Source organism: Topomyia yanbarensis, chromosome 1 (assembly GCF_030247195.1).
Source record: "Topomyia yanbarensis strain Yona2022 chromosome 1, ASM3024719v1, whole genome shotgun sequence".
Lineage (NCBI taxonomy): Eukaryota > Metazoa > Arthropoda > Insecta > Diptera > Culicidae > Topomyia > Topomyia yanbarensis.
Genome location: NC_080670.1, coordinates 30,614,953 through 30,633,255, shown reverse-complemented (window position 1 = coordinate 30,633,255; position 18,303 = coordinate 30,614,953). Strand labels below are relative to the sequence as shown.

Genomic DNA, 18,303 nt, shown 5'->3' with positions numbered 1-18,303 from the left:
GCAGAATTTATGGCTGTATCGTCGTATCGTTGCGTTAATCTGAATAAACCTCTAACATCTCCCCGCTAAAGATTGTATAAAAATGATGATGTCTACTGTCGAACTCCGCAAGCAGAGAGATAGCGATACCGACCCAGGTCGGTCCGTTTGGCACAATACGTAGTAACTGATATGGCTTATCAGTAATGGTTGAATTACTGAGGCAATACCATACTGGATACAAAAGACAACATGGAAAGTAGAAAAAAACGTTTTTAATCCACCTAACAGTGTGATGAGACATTTCTTATAACTCTTATCACTCTCTTCGGATATTATATCGTTTGAGAACATTTAGAACTTGATGCTTCGCGATGTTTTGATAACACATACTACATGGGATAGTGGCAGGACTCAGAGAATCGCTCAAATCAGCATAGGACAACATCAGTGCTAGAAATCTCAAACCAAATCAATGGGAAAGCAAAAAAATCGACTTTTTTCCCAGTAGTATCCTTGATTTGAATTATTATCGCTAATCCTAATGCCAAAGAACAAATAAAAACCTCACGAAAACAAACCGTTTGGGAAAATCATCATCATTACTGGAATTTTCATTTTCACGAAACTTTTCGATAACCTTCCGTCACTTGCGTTAATGCAATGGGTGCTCAGTGCTCTGAAAATCTAGCGAAATCGTCTTAGGGCACCAGCGGGTCTAATTCAGAGCTATCTGCGCGGCTAGTTAAATCTGCCAAGAATACTAAAAAATAATTTCCGTTCCATCATTTTCAGTTCAGCAATTCGAGAAATCGTGCTCACCGCAAGCCATGAAAAATAGACTACGTTGTGAAGTGATGGTCACTATTTATTAAAAAATCACGGTTAAATAAAAAATAAAACTATTAAAAAATTTCAAATAGTTTATAATTTTTACAAACTTATTAGGAAAAATTGTTTAATAAGCTTTCGTAATATTATGTAGGAAAAAAACTGAAAATTTCAGTATTTTCTCTATCTGCAACATATAAACCCTTAAGTATACCAATTAATTGGTATACGAATTGGAATAGGTTCGCCAAATTTTGGAAGAAGTCTATAAAATAACCCCTTGAAAACTACCTAAAAATTGTTGTAGTTCGATGCAATAAAAAAATCTCCAAAAAAGAAATGTACCTATTAATGTGAAACACAGCGAATAATACATACAATAAAGACCCATTTTTATCAGTCTCATGGTGTATTTTAGGCTGACAAAATGGGGACATTGATTAAATCGGGCAATTTTTTTTCTTTATAATAAACTGAAGCTGTTAAAATATTCTTCTCGTCCCTTGATGTAGTCTGATAACTATTTCTGATTATGATGAACTTTTTATTTTCGCATATTTCGCATATCTTCATGATAAGGAAAACATGCTCAAGAAAGGATTTACTCGAATTCAGTCTTGTTCGTCTGCTAGAGCCCATCAAACATATGTTCATATTTGGCTGATAAAATCGGGGTTTCAATGTGTTATATTAGATATTCAGCATTCGAAGAAGTTTCTTTTGAACGAGTGTAGAACGACTTTGTTTCTACTTACTTGAAATCAGCGGCGTAGCCAGAAATTCGGTTTGGTGAAAATCGATCATACTGTCCAAACGGAATAATTCCGAAACCGTAATTTTTGAAGTTTTAAAATTATGCAGAATTAATTTTTCAGAAAATAGTAACAGAGTTCGTGTCTTTAGCGAATTTGTTGAGACTTTATTGTAGTCATGAATATTAACCTGAGAAAATTCACCATAAATATTTCTTGGACGATATACCGTCAACGTTGTTTAACGTTTGTAAAACTCATCGAAGATACTAAACCTCTGAAATTGGCGGTTTCAAAATGATGCTATCTTGACCTTAAATTACTGTTTTTAAACATTTGACCTATATATATATAATTGGTCATACAACAAAAATCAAATGCTCATCAAAATCGATCAGGACCTGCTAGAGTCGAATGGAAATCGTAATTTTTCATAAATTTCTCTCTACATTCGGAAAGTGTTATCCTCGTTATTAATCATATTACGTTTTCGTCTCAACTCGACGCATTCCCAAAATAAAAACCTGTTTTAATCCACCTAGTGGTGCAATTGTGCTTGTTTATTTGTCCAGACTACGATTCCATGGCTGGTTATGTTCAATACAATGGTTGAAATGAATATTACATGTTCAATACGATTTGCACATACATACAATGGATCGACAGCCACGATCTTGAGATGCTATGTGAAACCAGCGGCGGATCATAGAGAAAGATCCGGGAGGTCCGGGTCCTGCCGAAAATTTTCAACTTGTTAAGGAATATTAAACTAGTTTTAATTTTAAAGTAGCAACCCCTCACTGCATACTCCCTCCGGGCCGGTATGATTGACGATTTTTGGAGTGATTGCATAACCTTTCTATATGAGAAAGGCAAAAATGTGCCAAAGTTCAGAGAAGTCTATTTTTGTCAAACATCTCAATGTTTCATGCATTTTAAAGTCATTTGGCATCAAAAATACAAATTTGGTTTTGAAAATCTTTCATTTCAGTTTATATGGGAATTTGCTGTGTGATTGCACTCTTCAACTCGTAACTCCGGAACCGGAAGTCCAATCAATAAAAAATTCAATAGCAGCCGATGGGAAGGTTGTACCTTTCATTTGAGACTAACTTTGTGCAAATCGGTCCAGCCATCTCTGAGAAACAGAGGTCACATTTTTTTCCACATACACACACACACAGACATTTTTCGATCTCGACGAACTCAGTCGATTGGCATATGACACTCGGCCCTCCGGGTCGGGATTAGATTGACGAATTTTAGAGTGAATGAGAAAGGCAAAAACATTTTTAGCAAATGTTGAACGTTATGCATTTTTCTTGGTGAGCTGTTCTATGTTTCATAGACATTAAATCAATTTTAACTTCGCTTCCAATTAAATAAAGATCCTTATTACAGTACATCTCTACAAAAGCGAGCTCAATTTGAAAAGAAATCTGAGGATTATGATTGATTACAGAACTCTGGAATTTTCTATTGGAATGTTTTCAGGCAGGAATTTGATATTGATGCTATTAGACAACTGTGAAATCAAGACCAATAGATCAGCTACATATCAGGACCCCATTCCGACAATTTATCAAAAGTCCTCATGATGTTTACAACAACAGGTTATCAATCTACGGATCAGATAATTGTTATTGTAATATTGAATTAAATCAGTCAGCATCAATAAATTTTCAACTTCAACCCAATAATTTTTTTGGGTGCGGTGGGGGGGGGGGGGGGTTGTATGGTGTTAAACCCCAAAACCTTCTCTTGGCTACGCCGTTGCTTGGAGTTATTTATTTCGCTTTTCATTTTCCGATATGCTTCAGATCGATCCGATGGTTATAAGTTAGAAAAATTGCAGTCAGAAGGTTTGCACAAATGAACATTTTTGTACTGATAAGTTATCAAGTTCCTTCCAGACAACTTGGAAGTGTTCGGTGATTATTTCTAGCGGTTGTAGATAGTAAAATGAAATACAAAATTCGTTTTATCGAAATAATGTTTAGCTTATTTCAATGGATTATTACTATATTGAACAATAAATAAGCGACAAAGAGTAATCAACAAACAACATGCCATAACTTTTAATATATTCAAATTCAAGTAAGAGCTACAAATTTGCTGAAGACATCTTTTCGATATAATCACTTCCAAGAAAATTTGTGAAAATATCTCACTCATAGGGGGATTAATCAGCAAAAGCATAATACCAAAAGAAAGGGCATATTGCCTCCATTAAATTCTCCGAAGATACTATTGACCTAAAATAAGCCGTTTTGGCGTTAATAATAGATTACATGTTTTTGGCCATATTTCTGGCAATGGGAAATGATAAAAATCTTTCGTCCGCATTTAATGTTTAATATCTCTTCTGATAATAGTCCGATTTCAACAATCTATAGCTTGTTCGAAAGGTATTCGTTAAAGCTATCTAAAAACATATAAATTGTTAATCTATGTTGTCAATTTCGGCAGATAATTAAAAAAACTGCAAAAAACGCCATTTTTACACATTCAAACATTCATATCTTGGAAACTAAACATCAGAATCAAAAACAATTAATAGCGTTCATACTGTTTTTTAGTTCTTTCATTGAAAATTGGTTCGGATAAGATCGGTTCAGCCATTGCTGAGAAACACGAATGAAAATTTGTCCGTTACATACACACACACACACAGACATTGTCCCAAATCGTCGAGCTGAGTCGATTGGTATATAAGACTCGGCCCTCCGGGCCTCGGAAAAATTCTTGAAAGTTTGAGCGAATTCTATACATTTCTTTTATAAGAAATGTAAAACGTTGAGAACTCGCCTGTTCCGTTACGTTTATTTTGACACTTACGACCTTTAACGAATTTTTCTTCCTGTAGAGCAACGACGTCTCGATTTACGACATAAGCTGAGGAAACTAACATTAATTTTACAACCATTCGAGAAGGTTGCATGGCATTTTGATTTTTGTTTTAATGCAGACTCTTCTAATAGTTTCCTTTTTCACTTGGTGCTAGACCAATGTAGTGTAAAAAGGCGAAACTGCGTCAAACAACCAAGTTTAAATTTATTTACATGCTTGTACATAGCACATGGAAGCAATATATCCTGATATTACCTTCTTAATCCTACGCTGTACTTTAATTCTACGTTCAAGTTATAATTTTGTGAGAACGCCCAATGGCAAACCAGACAGAGAAGCAGTGAGAAATAGATACGAAAAATATTCATTTCATCGCCCTATTCATGATACCACGTCCTAGGTGTAGTGGCAACTGGCAATATCTGGCCAAAACGTAACATAACCAGCATGGGACATTATAAAGGATAAAATCCAAGGGGTGAGTCGCTTAGAACAATGTGCCATTCACACTGTATCACCTGTATCACAATGAGGCACACTTCTGACAACTCAAAAACTGCCAACAAAGTGTAGTTAAATAATCATAGCAACCATTGCGGCACAAGCTACCACGCTGTTTGTTTGTGAGCACAATTCGATTTGTGCTAAGCGACTCACCCCTTGATAAAATCCATTTGTTGATTCACTCCTTCCTTCCGAATTCTTAGTATTATGCGCCCTAAAAGAAACTGTTTTGCTTGCCGCAGGTCCCTTGACAAATCATAATTCTTCATGTGAAATTATATCCTCGAAAACAAATTTGAATGTGCTTGGAACTTTGCCGCAAGCAGGAGCCCTGTTGAATTTGAACCTGGTAAATGTTTGGCTTTCGCATAGGATTTCCATCGTTGAACAAGACACGTCCATCGAGTTTCATCAGCACCTGGTCGTTTAGATTTCGGACCGGGATTTCGGCCATTGTTAGTTGTTTGAGGCTTCAGTTGGTTCAACATTTGTAGCGTTCTCAGAGACGGATGCACCACACAGTATAGCGTTTAGCATTCAGTTTTTTTCGTCATATCATTCGTGAGACGCTATCAGCCTTGATGTCATTTTAAATACCCAAGAAGTTATTACGGAACAACGGTGTTGAATTATTTATAGGAAACGTGATAATTGTTAACCCGCAACTAACCGCTCATTCACGAAAAACTCCGTAATATGACAAATATTACTTTGATTTAGACAGGTTTGTGAAAAAGGATTTATGATCTGAAAAAAATTGAACGTCCGATAAGCACGAGAAACACGATACAATGATATAAACTTCATAAACAATAATCTCGCAATTGACGATTTTTTTGGTCAGGTTGTTGGTTCCAAAACCAACATTTCAAGCTCAACACTGGCTGTTGAATCGAAATATTGTCCAGTCTGTCTTTCTGTGGGCAAAGTAAAGGTCAAAATACAGCTCGAGCTTATGTAGGGAATGTTTAACATTTCCATCAAAAACGCTATTCTGTACAGATAGCGTTCAATAGTTGAATGAAGTTTGATTGTGCCTAAGAACCTGCTACACGTCATACGACTACACGTGACGTTCTATTGCCGCGTAATTGCGATAAGCTCTTTGCGAGACCCGTGTCGAAATACGGAGAGATGGAATCCGTCGTTTGTAATTTGTCGAAACGGGGCTGTACAATTAAAAACCAAAGTAAATAAAATTTAACAAAAATCGACATATTCATATTCATTTTTGTGATCATCGAATTTTCTTATCGATCTGGACTGAGGATGTATCGGCTATAACAGTTTAAAGTACTACATTCCTGTGTATTGAGCACTTGACAAAAATACGTAAGTAGACCGGGTTTGTTTTGGCCTCTTGCTTTGTGCGTTTCATCTCGCATGTCCCAACGATGTGGTGTATGATGTTGCTCATCAGTGCTCGTTAATTCCCTCTCGCAGTAGAAAATTGCAAACCTACTCGGAGCGGTCTACACTGGCCAGTACAGCGTGTTGATATTTTGCTTTATGAAGATTTTCCCGCATGTCGCTCGCTCTCGCCGCATATACGTGGTGTATGGTGTCGCGCGTTGGTGCTCGTTGGTTGCCTCCTGTATGGTAACTTTATATTGTTAACAAAATTGTAATTTTTACTAGCTTTGGAAACTAATAAAAGAATCGAAAAAATACTATTGGAATTTCAAAACTGATAGCAGAATTTTTAGACATATAAACCATTTTTTAACACTCGGAATACCAAGGGGGTAAAAAAAATGGGAACGCTTACTTTGACCGGTCATATCTCAGCTGTTACATAATCGATTTTAAATCTGTCTTCACCACTATAAAGGTATGTCTTTTGTGAACACGTCGAATTAAAAAAATAGAAGAATAGAGTTGTCTACCGTAAGTTACAGTAAAAAGAGTATAACAAAGTCAGTGAGAAAAAAATGGGAGCGCTTCTTTGACTTGCCATATCTTAGCTGTTTGCTCACCAATTTTAATTCTTTCTTCACCATTGGATAGGTAAATCTTTTATAAAAACAGTGAACAAAGAATGATGGAAATCAAATTTGTATATCTGAAGTAATTGTAAAAACAGTAATTGAGAGTCAATACAGACGAAATGACTTTTTCTGTTCAAACAATCGTATCACGACCGTTTGTCAACCAATTTCAATTTTCCTTACACCAATGCAATCCTTAGAGCTTCTAGACTTGTAATATATGCAATAAATAGTAGATTTTCAAAAATTACTATACTTTTTCGAGTTTTTAGGAGATAGGATTTTTACAATGTACGTAGCATACGGTTGATTGAAATTCTTTGCGACTTGTTAGTTTTACGGTTTGAAAATTACCTGTTTACTCAATAGTTCTACATATTATACATGGATATTATTATATCAAAATGTTTGCACGGACGTGGAGAAACACATTATTGTATGTAAGTTACTAAATAATAGAGTGTGTTAGGACGATTCAGTAAATACGAAGAAGTTCAGAATTTTAAAATATTCGTCATATAACTTTAAATTTGAAGCGATGACATATACATTTTAATACACCAGTCGATTGTAATTGATGGCGGCTACAATTTCTGAAAAAACACATTTTTATATTTTCTCAAAAAATAGCCAAAAGTACGTAGAAGTACAGAAATTTCATTTAGTTGGCAAAAAATGTTGAATTCAAAGCGATGGCCTATACCTTTTTATATACCAATCGATTATAATTGATTTTAGTTACAATTTCTGGAAGAACAATTTTTATATTTTCTCAAAAAATAGACAAAAGTACGTAGAACTACATTAATTTCATTTAGTTGACAAATAGCTTCAAGTATTCAAAGCTATCACCTATTCCATTTATACACCAATCGATTGTAATTGATTTTGGCTACAATTTCTTAAAGAACAAATTTTTATATTATCTCAAAAAATAGCCAAAAATACGTACAAGTACAGAAATTTCATTTAGTGGGCAAATAACGACGAATTCTAAGGGATGATTTATACTTTTTTATACACCAATCGATTGTAATTGATGGCGGCTACAATTTTTGAAAGAACACATTTTTATATTTTCTCAAAAAATAGACAAAATCCGTAGAAGTACGGAAATTTGATGTAGTTGGCAAATAAGGTCAAATTCAAAGTGATGGCCTACACTTTTATGTATATACCAATCGATTGTAATTGCTTTCGGCTACAATTGCTGCAAGAGAAACTTTTCATATTTTCCCAAAAATACGTAGAAGTACAGAAATTTCGTCTGATTGGCACATAACTACAAATTTCTGTACTTCTACGTATTTTTGGCTATTTTTTGAGAAAATATAAACAATTGTTCTAGCAGAAATTGTAGCCGCCATCATTTACAATAGATTGGTGTATAAATAGTGTAGGTCATCCCTTTTAATTTGCAGTTATTTGTCAATCAAACGAAACTTCTGTACTTCTACGTATTTTTGTCGTTTTTTTTAAGAAAATATAAAAAGTTTATCTTGTAACAATTGTAGCCGAAATCAATTACAATCGATTGGTATATATAAAAGTGTAGTCATCACTTTGAATTTGACCTTACTTGCCAACTAAATCAAATTTCCGTGCTTCTACGTATTTTGTCTATTTTTTGAGAAAATATAAAAATGTGTTCTTTCAGAAATTGTAGCCACCATTAATTACAATCGATTGGTGTATGAAAAAGTATAAATCATCCCTTAAAATTCGACGTTATTTACCCACTAAATGAAATTTCTGTGCTTATACGTAGTTTTGGCTATCTTTTTTAGAAAATATAAAAATATGTTCTTTCAGAAATTGTAGCCTAAATCAATTACAATCGATTGGTGTATAAATTGCATAGGTGATAGCTTTGAATACTTGAAGTTATTTGTCAACTAAATGAAATTACTGTAGTTCTACGTACTTTTGTCTATTTTTGAGAAAATATAAAAATCGTTCTTCCAGAAATTGTAACCAAAATCAATTATAATCGATTGGTATATAAAAAGGTATAGGCCATCACTTTGAACTCGACGTTATTTGCCAACTAAATGGAATTTCTGTACTTCTACGTACTTTTGGCTATTTTTTTTGAGAAAATATATTTTTTCAGAAATTGTAGCCGCCATCAATTACAATCGACTGATGTATTAAAATGTATAGGTCATCGCTTCAAATTTAAAGTTATATGACGAATATTTTAAAATTCTGAACTTCTTCATATTTACTGAATCGTCCTAACACACTCTATTATTTAGTAACTTACATACAATAATGTGTTTCTCCACGTTCGTGCAATCATTTTGATATAATAATATCCATGTATAATATGTAGAACTATTGAGTAAACAGGTAATTTTCAAACCGTAAATCTAACAAGTCGCAAAGAATTTCAATCAACCGTATGCTACGTACATTGTAAAAATCCTATCTCCTAAAAACTCGAAAAAGTATAGTAATTTTTGAAAATCTACTATTTATTGCATATATTACAAGTCTAGAAGCTCTAAGGATTGCATTGGTGTAAGGAAAATTGAAATTGGTTGACAAACGGTCGTGATACGATTGTTTGAACAGAAAAAGTCATTTCGTCTGTACTGACTCTCAATTACTGTTTTTACAATTACTTCAGATATACAAATTTGATTTCCATCATTCTTTGTTCACTGTTTTATAAAAGATTTACCTATCCAATGGTGAAGAAAGAATTAAAATTGGTGAGCAAACAGCTAAGATATGGCAAGTCAAAGAAGCGTTCCCATTTTTTTTCTCACTGACTTTGTTATACTCTTTTTACTGTAACTTACGGTAGACAACTCTATTCTTCCATTTTTTAATATGACGTATTCACAAAAGACATATCTTTCTATTGGTGAAGACAGATTTAAAATCGATTATGTAACGGCGGAGATATGATCGGTCAAAGTAAGCGTTCCCATTTTTTTAGACCCCCTTGGTAGTCCGCGTAACTTTTTACCCCCTTGGTATTCCGAGTGTTAATAATGTTATTGCAACTTTGTGCCGCGTCCGATTCTAAATTCTTCCTCCATCCTAAAACAGCTCTGTCTGTCTTTAAACATATTCAGGGTTTCTTCGGTTTGATTACCGATTTCTTCCAACAGCTGTTTGACCCAGGTAAGTTCTCGACATTTTCGGGAGTGGTCACAAACTCTGCTTCAATGAAACTTCAAGCTACGCAAGTTTGTTTGTTTAAACCCCAAACGGTTGCTGTCGTGTGAGAGACCTAGGTTGATTGGGTGTTTATGATTCCGTGCAAAACTCTTTCGCTTCATTCCAATCTTGTTTGTTTGGATAGCAGGAATTCTGTGCAAAAATTGACACACTTTACAGCAACGTCTGGAATTGTGTGCACACCTGCGCACAGGAAACGTACAATTAAACACAAATAATCTACATTTTTGGCATGGTACATCCATCTTCTCTTTTTGATGTAAGTAGCCGGGAAGGTCTTGATGATTTTATTGACTTCAAATCAAAACGCTATGTCAACTGCCCGATATACGTAGCATTTCTTTTGCATTCCGTTGAACTACGTCCTTTCATTCTCAGAAACTGAAGATTCGTTAAGGTCAACTTTTTTACAGGTACCCCAAAACTTGTTGGAACTGCTCCTCCTTTACTATAGTCACATCACGGTTTCTTCGAGTACACTATTCAAATTCGCTCTCACGCTCACTGACGCGCCCTACCGTGTTTCAATTCCTTTGTTAAATTCTGTTGCTCATCAGTTTTTCTCATCGCTTTCAGTCCTTGCTGTACGTTACTCGGACCGCCTTGATCGGTGTACTGTGCTTGTTTCGGCTTGTGAGTAATCGTACTCGTACCAATTATCTTCAGAAGTTTCTGACACATTGTCAGATTTCGTGTTTCCGCAACGTCATAGTTGAAATCCAAACATACAAAATTATTTACTCGTTGCTTGGTTTCTGAAATAAGCAGTTCACGCTTGAATTCAACACTCCAGTTAGAACTACCGCATGGCTCCTGAACTCATCTTTTTTCGCCAAATCATAGTGTCGGTAGGCCTTGCTCTGATCGGCAATATGGACCAGGATAAACCGCTCTCTATTGTTTGCCCCATTTTTCCGCTTTTGTTTAGGTACGTGTAACATTGTCATCAGTCCAAAAATTCGTACATGGAATATTTACGCTGACGACCATTCCATGGCTCTTCTGGCATTAATTCGTAATCAAAATGACTTCGGTTGTTTCGCCTCAAATAATACACACCTTATCCTTTCGTTCCGCTAGTCCCTTTTGTTCAGGAGTGTACTCAGTTGAAGTTTGATGCAAGGATAGGAAGGGCCAGTTACGAAGAAATGAACAACTTTTTGTCAGCGCTATATTGGGAATGCCAAGGAACAAAGAGCATCGAGGACATTCTACACTGCATGTACCTTTTACGTTTGCTGTTTGATGTGAATACTAGGCTGATTTCTTTGTTTCTTTTGACACGATTAACCCCCAGATAACAGTTGCAAAGCTTTACAGGATGAGACTCAGTGGTTGTTTCCTGGATTGGCAGCTTCAGTCGAATCTTATTGAACGGAATATGGTAATGAAAATAGGAGACTACGTGACCTCTCCTTTCAATGTATGCTCAGGAGTCCCGCAGGGCAGTCATCTTGATTTTTAAGGAGCATTCCGAATATACGCCATTTTGAAGGCCTCCCAACTGTTGAGGTATATTTTTGGTGTTACAAAGGACTTCGTCAATATTCATTGTTTAAGGGTGCTATATTGTGCTGTAGTTCGCTCCACTCTCGAGTATGCTGCTGTTGTTTGCACACCATATGAAAAATTGATATTTAACGCATTAAAGCTATTCAGCACACATTTGTTTGCTTATCGAGCTATCAGGATCTCGGTAAGTTAATCGATATTGATTTACTATCTACGCGACGAGATGCTTCCAAAGCAGTGTTCGTGGCAGATCTGTTACAATCACGAATTGATTGCGCAGATCTCTTGTAGCCAGTGAATTTCGATATCCATCGTCGCAGTCCAAGATTCTATCCGTTCTTAAGATTTTTGTGTTCTAGAACCAACTACGGCTACCTTACAGAACCCATCCACCGATCAATTTGAAGGTAAAATCGTTTTAACTCGATTAATGGAGTTTTTTATAATTAGTAAAAATAGTACGTACAACATCAACGCAATAAAAATTTTCAATTTGATTTTTTCTCAAAATCGGGTTTAGATTTCGTCAGCATGTAGATAAAAATTCGCCTATTCCAGATTCGCTTTATGCTATCACTGGTAATGTACCGCTACTCTCAAGTGCAATAATCGTCGATTTGTACTCTTCCAGACGACCCCGTTGTTCATGAGCGGTGGAAATAACTCCAGTTACGTAACTATCCAAATTTTTATTATAGAAAAAAATGGTTGTGATCAATTTCCTGAGCACATACCCACCTCGTCAGTCTTTGAATGCCGCTTCCAGCTCCCTATTTCACGAGCTGTTTTCTTATTCTTCACATACATTTAATTTTCAGGTTCCATCAAGTCAGTCTGATCTTCGCAAGTGCTCGTCTGTATTTTAGCTTGTCAGGGGCTGTTAGCAATGCAGCTCCTCCTCCTCCTCCTTCTAATCCCGAGCAAATTCTCATTTATTCAAACGCCATACAACACTACAAAAATACCGTGAATATGGTCCGCACCAAATTTCAGAGCAATCAGAACACCATGCAATGGTTTTAAAAACCAATAAATACACCAGAATGTGGTTTTCAAGTGAGGTGATTATTATAGCAAATCAAGAAAAATGTCATGGGTTGAACCCATTCCAAACACTAACAAAACACAACGCAGTGGGGGTGAATTTGGACCACAAGCATGGGAATAATGAGCTTTTCGGGATGCTTCCCAAAACTCCTCTAACTCCAAATATGTACGTGTCAAAAGCAAACCTCCGCATTAACCAATTTATCGACGTCTTATACACGTTCGATCGATGGTAGACTCGCTGCAGGATCGTTTGATAATACCCGTCTTTGTTAGGGCAAAAATCAGGTCCCACAACCTAAGGCAGAAAGAAACTTTGTATTGTGGCAAAGTGGAAAGTTCAATAGTAATTCTTAAAAAGGCTAACGAATTTCGCACACAAGTGAATTTTATGAAAATAAACTAATAACGCCGCAGATTGAATTTTTCGGAAAAGTACACAGTACAGTACAAGTAAAGTTAATCCATATATTTACCCTTTGTAGAAGCAATTTGTTTTCTGCGTTAAAATGACAGCAAATTAAGAAAAGTTGGCAAAACAGACGTCTATTTACAAATCTTGCTAGTCCCTTTGAAATCAATATGGAGCTATTTTTGAGAACAATTTCTTCTTAGTTAATTCTATGATCTGACCGCCTACTTCTAGCATTTTGCTACGCATTGGCTTGCTCGCTGAAAACAAGCTTCGATTTCTATACGTCTCATCAGCAAACAGATATTCTTGTCTTGCTAGACACCGTAAATTGTAAGCCGTTATTGTGTGTTCTCAAAGTGTTTTCAATTTTGAGCTAGCATCAATCCGGTTCCTTGTTCAAGTGTCAGATTCTAAGTCGACATACAAACGCAAATTCTTTGACTAAGATAGCTATCATACTTCTTTCACAAAGTAGCATGATTTTTTTTTCTCTTGAAGCTATCTCTAACTTTCATCAAGATGCAAATTTTCACAAATAATGCTTTTAAATTAATATTAAAACTAATATTAAAACAAATATTGTGCATAGCACATTTTGTTCAAGTGCATCAAAAATAATTACCCCAACGGAGCCAGATTTTGGTTTGATAATTTATCAGATATCTATCGAGTGCCCAACCCTGTTACAAATCCCAACTTTTTTCTTCTCAATCGCCACCTCTGGCCGACGTGATGTCAAAAATTCTAACCAACTCACACAAGTGAACCCGCTTCACCGAAGATACCGGCCCACACACACGCAAATCACACTATCCACTTCACGCCTCCCAACCACGGCAAACAACCCTGTACCTACAGCTGACTAGCAGCACACCACCATCGCCAGCTAAAACGTTATTATAAATAGAAAATACACTTGACGCTGCCGCGATGTTCACTTCTTTTTTTTTTCTCCAAAAAGCATTACACCAGCGAGAATGTTGCAATATTATTTATCATCATCTTTTCGTTTCGAAAACAAATACATACCAGACGAGTGCTGCTTGCTCCGAAACTATGCGAAGGATTCGTGCACTGCTTTTATCCGAAGTGTGACGATTGCGACCCGATCAGCCGACGACGAAGTCTCACAAAACGTCAAACAGCAGCCACAAGATTCAATAAAATATAATATATTCACGATTCACTACTACACATATGTGCGTCTTCTTTTGAAACCAGGAAAAGAAACCAATGGGCGGCCGAACGAATAGTAAAACAAAAAAAACAAGCTGACACCGAAATGCGCTAGAAAGATTTTAAAACTTTATTATTACCACCAGCCAGCAAGCAACAAACACTGTATACTGTTCGTTCACTGAAAATGAAGCGCCAGCTGTCGGACCGAAATCGAAGACAACCGCGAAGCAAACACCACGCCGCCGCGTCCAACAAGCGAAACTGCCGAACGATGAAAGAAAATTTTTGCGTGAGCAAAAATGGGAAATGCGCACACATACACACACGCATACGTTTACGCTCTTTCTTTTTTCGAATTGCACAAAAAAAACCACTACCGACGAACAATTAGCACAGAAAGCACACGTCCCGCTCACGCTCCCAAAAATCAAGTCCCGGCGATTTGCTTTCGCGATGACAAGCGAAGGACCTTTCACGATTTTATGCGTACGTATGCGCGCTAGCAGGTCCTTTAACGGATACGAGAAGAACCGCTAGTAAGAGGAAAAGCTTCCGAAAGAAAATGGATAGTAGCTATTATCTTTTCCGTTTTTGCTTTAACCAGAAAGGATACCGGATGCGCGATTTGATAAAAGTAAAATTCGCCAATTGGGATGGAGCGGAAAGGTGCTGTTTCTGCTGTCGGGAAACAAAAATGTACAACACCTAAACCGGAAGATAAACACCGCACAATGCAACCGACGGGCACGAGAGCACAACATTAACTGCTGCCGAGAGCAGACATCATGAACGGTAAATATAAAAACATACTGTTCCAGACGTCGCGTGTTGGACATGTCGGGTGAAACGGCATGTATGCAGCGAGAATAGGCGTTAGAAGGAGCGAGAAAGTGACCGAAACAGTTTTACTAGCGGTTTGAAGGAGAAAGATGGAGAGTGCTTGTGTTAAAACAGAGCTGCCAGACGAATTCATTTAGCATACACCGAGCAAAATTTACTTTGAATTTCCATAAAAACGTCTTATGACTTTCAGACATAAGGATTTTAAATGGATTTTATAAGTCTGTCTTATGATTTGGAGGGGAAATTTTCCAAATCCATCTCTTATCATTTTCATGAGACACTCTTATGAAATTTATGAAAATGTCCGAATGAACGCCATAGTTGCCCATTTATGAAAATTGCTGACATTTATAAGCAGAAAAGATAGTAGTAATAATGATTTCCATAGAACAGTGTTATGAAATTCATCACAATGATCGAATGAATGCCATAAGTTTTTTTTATGGATATTATTGTGCATTTATATAAAAAATAGAACATGGCTGATATTTCTCGAGCATTTTTAGTAGACAAAAAATCAACAGTAAAAATCAACCTTTAGATGATATTAGGTTTTACACCAACCGACATAACCCCAAAATGAGCCGGATGAACTTCGTTTGACAATTTTCGGTGGTTTGTTCACATGGGAGTTACGTGAGTTTGAATGTAACAGATGGGCACCTGTTGCACTCGAACTCACGCAACTGACAAAGTAAACAAACCACCGAGAATTGTAAAACATGAGCGTAATTCATAATGAGTTCATTCGTATTGTCATCTTGTAGAACTAAATTCGGGACAAATGAACCGCCAAGTGTAGATGCCTTCGGAAGATTGGAGAGAAAACTCCAATTAAATATTAAAATTTGTACATAATGAGCAACGCTTTGTCAATATGTCCTGGAGAACTGGGCTTAGACAACTGGGAAACTGGACTTGACAACTGAATGATAATGATTCTTACTTCTCAAATAATTTTGATAATTATGAAATACGTGTCAGACACTAATTATATGCACAACTGATTTCATTTCAAAATATTGGATATCTTCTGTAAAAATCATAACCATGGAAACTGATTTAATGCTCACAGTAATTTATTGAATAATATATAAAAACAATTATTTTAAATTTTGTTGCAATTTGACTAAAATTCTCACTTCTTTTGTTTCAAACAGCGATAACCAAAAAGTGCTGGTCCGAAACTATTAGCTCCTTTGGACGTCCAGGCCAGTACTGAATTCATAAGAAACAATTATGAACGTCACAAAAGTGACGTTTATGAAAAACAATATAATTTTATAGAATCAATAACAGATCTCATATGGGTTCCTTAAGAAAAACTTATGAAATTTTTAAACGCATATATTGGAGCTGGATTCATAAGACTGTTTTATGAAAAACATTATTTTTACGTCTATGGAGTGCATGAATAAAGATAAATGAATTCATAAGCCGGCCTATGACATTCTAAAGCGTTCAATGGCATCGTCAGAAGGCTGGTTCATATGCCGAGACTTATGAAATTCTCAGATGCTTTTTGCTCGGTGTATGTCAGCCATCGATTTTAAATGCAGCGAAACTCGTGTACACCGAGGAAAAGGAGTATGAATTACATTTAAAAACAATACGTTAAAAATAATACTGTTTTTCACTTCAATTATTCGGCTAAGATGCAAAGTGTAGATACCGTTTCAATAAAAGGAACGAACATAATTTGAGTTATACTTATGGATAGAATTGAAAAAAAATCGATAGGGGGAACTGGGCCAATTCGGACCTAGTAAGGGTTTATGAGCTATAGAACCGGAGCGTGTCAACTGATTCACAAATACATATTTTTTCCTGAAAGCCTGATCAATTGCGCACATTTTTTTTTCCATGGCGAATTTTCCCGATCTTTTACTGATTGTTCATAAACGGTTCAACGCAAAAGTACATGAAAGGTCCGAATTACCCATTTCTTATCGATTTTTGCAATAAAAAAGAATTGCTATTGTAGCCTAATAAGGCAATTTGCTAGCTAACGGGGGGCTATTTACCAACTCGGATGCGCAACTTGCCCTTCAATTTGGCGGCAAAAAAGGGGCGATTTCAATTGCAACATTTGGGCGATTTGCCGCTTTACCCGTCCTTAAATCGTCTCCAAACAACCCACAGGTTCTGCAATTTAATCGCCCTTAATTGCCTAATATGAAAATTACAAATAATATTTATTTTCGGATTCATTATAATGATATATCTACTCACATAAACTTATAAGCATACAAGGTAATCACCTCCAAACTATAGGAAGAATCAAATTGGTATTGTATACCAAAGCCACTGAGAACTGACATACAAGTAATGTTTTCAATGCGTGTAAGAAATAAAACTATCGTTTTGAAGTGCCACCAGCTACCCGGTCAGCGTGGCAAGCAGAAAGTTAGCAAAAGTTGAGCAAAGCAAAATTGATGCTGGCAGAGTTTCTGCGAGCATTTTGCGCGATTTGAGCGAGAATTCTGGCAACGAATTCGCTCAAATGCAACAACCGTTTCTGACAGAAGCGGTTAAACCAACCGATGCTGCTCACTTTTATCCAGAATCCAGCCAGAAATTTACGGCCAAGATCTCTGCACGCTTACTGCCACATCTTTGTCAGATGTTTTGCTCGATTCGTGCTAAATTCTACCAGGTAGGAATTGCCAGGATCTTTGCACAGTTTATGTCCGAGTTATGCCAGGGTTTTGCTCGGTTCCTGTCAAAATTTACCAGAAAACGCGAGCGACACCGAGTTCGCCCTAGCTCAACTAACCCGACAGGATACGCGCAGAAACCTGACAGGGCTGCCAAACCAAGACTTACAGAAGCCACTTGCCACTAGCTGGCGCTACAATCGACCTGCAAACGCTATTGGCGATTCTACGTTGGAACGGCTCACAGATAGCGCTGGAAGCAAAATGTTACTAATTTGATTCTGTTCTGTCATAGTGCATATATTTTGTGTAAACATTGGTAAAAAAATAACTTTTAAACACCAAATCACCGATCAATTTGTTGATAATTGTTTATGAAAATGAAGGAACACCATCATTTTATAAGATGATTAGTAAACATCTTGCGAAAAGGGTGTAGAACATAGTGGTTTCTAATATTATTCGCAGAGCTATATGTGTGCTGTTCCGAAATGTAATTTGTTGAGCACCGTAGCCACCGCAACATCATTTCCCGCTCCTCCTAAGTTAAGCTA

General features: G+C 36.4%; 1 protein-coding gene across 1 annotated transcript in view; it reads right to left on the bottom strand.

Moving 5' to 3' along the window:
• LOC131677238 (elongation of very long chain fatty acids protein AAEL008004) overlaps positions 1 to 14,508 on the bottom strand; it is a 163,670-nt gene extending 149,162 nt beyond the window's left edge. Inside the window, exon 1 of the mRNA XM_058956959.1 lies at positions 14,100 to 14,508. The gene's annotated coding sequence lies outside the window, so the exon portion shown is untranslated. The remainder of the gene's footprint in view (positions 1 to 14,099) is intronic.
• Between the last annotated feature and the right edge of the window lie 3,795 nt (positions 14,509 to 18,303).